The sequence below is a fragment of the Gekko japonicus genome, unplaced genomic scaffold (assembly GCF_001447785.1).
Source record: "Gekko japonicus isolate JY-2015 unplaced genomic scaffold, Gekko_japonicus_V1.1 scaffold7925, whole genome shotgun sequence".
NCBI lineage: Eukaryota > Metazoa > Chordata > Lepidosauria > Squamata > Gekkonidae > Gekko > Gekko japonicus.
Window position 1 is genome coordinate 6,052 of NW_015166085.1, and position 1,118 is coordinate 7,169.

The 1,118-nt window shown below is 54.1% G+C and overlaps 1 non-coding gene across 1 annotated transcript; it reads right to left on the reverse strand.

Moving 5' to 3' along the window:
- Window positions 1-391: 391 nt before the first annotated feature.
- On the reverse strand, window positions 392-463 carry TRNAA-GGC. Its single transcript has one exon. It is a non-coding gene; the product is annotated as a tRNA-Ala (tRNA).
- Between the last annotated feature and the right edge of the window lie 655 nt (window positions 464-1,118).

Genomic DNA, 1,118 nt, shown 5'->3' on the forward strand with positions numbered 1-1,118 from the left:
GAGGCCTTCTGCATGCCAAGCAGATGCTCTTCCACTGAGCCACAGCCCCTCTTGACAGCTCTCCAGGGTCTCAGGTCAAGGTCTTTCCCATCACCTCCTGCCTGGTCCTTTTAACTGTAGATGCCGGGGATTGAACCTGAGGCCTTCTGCATGCCAAGCAGATGCTCTTCCACTGAGCCACAGCCACTCTTGACAGCTCTCCAGGGTCTCAGGTCAAGGTCTTTCCCATCACCTCCTGCCTGGTCCTTTGAACTGGAGATGCCAGGGATTGAACCTGGAACCTTCTGCATGCCAAGCAGATGCTCTTCCACTGAGCCACAGCCCCTCTTGACAGCTCTCCAGGGTCTCAAGTCAAGGTCTTTCCCATCACCTCCTGCCTGGTCCTTTGAACTGGAGATGCCAGGGATTGAACCTGGGACCTTCTGCATGCCAAGCAGATGCTCTTCCACTGAGCCACAGCCCCTCTTGACAGCTCTCCAGGGTCTCAGGTCAAGGTCTTTCCCATCACCTCCTGCCTGGTCCTTTGAACTGGAGTTGCCGGGGATTGAACCTGGGACCTTCTGCATGCCAAGCAGATGCTCTACCACTGAGCCAAATAACATTACTGAGTCAGCTCGCTTTGAGCTCTAAGGAGCTGGGGATTTCTGTGCTGGAGAAGAGATGCTTCCAAGATGGTCCAATGGCCGCCTTCCGATACAGAAAGGGATGCCATGCAGAGGATGGAGCTGATATGGTTTCAGTTGTGTAGAAGACAGGATTTGGATTAATGGATATAAACTACAGGGTTGCTGTGCAGAGGCAAGCAATGACAAACCACCTTGGGTCACCTCTGGCCTTGAAAATCCTAGGGCGTCGGCATGTCGCTCGTGACTTGACGGCACTTTCCCACCATCCAGGAGCCCAGGGAATCCAGAACTCCCCAAATGCAGGGAGAGGTGTTCAGAGAAGGAGAACCTTGGTAGCCTCTGGAGACTTGGCACCAGTTTGGTGTAGTGGTTAGGAGTGCGGACTCTGATCCGGGAGAACTGGGTTTGATTCCCCACTCCTCCACATGCGGCCGCCGGAGTGACCTTGGGCCAGTCACAAGTTATTTCAGAGGTTTTCTCTCAGGAGCAGTT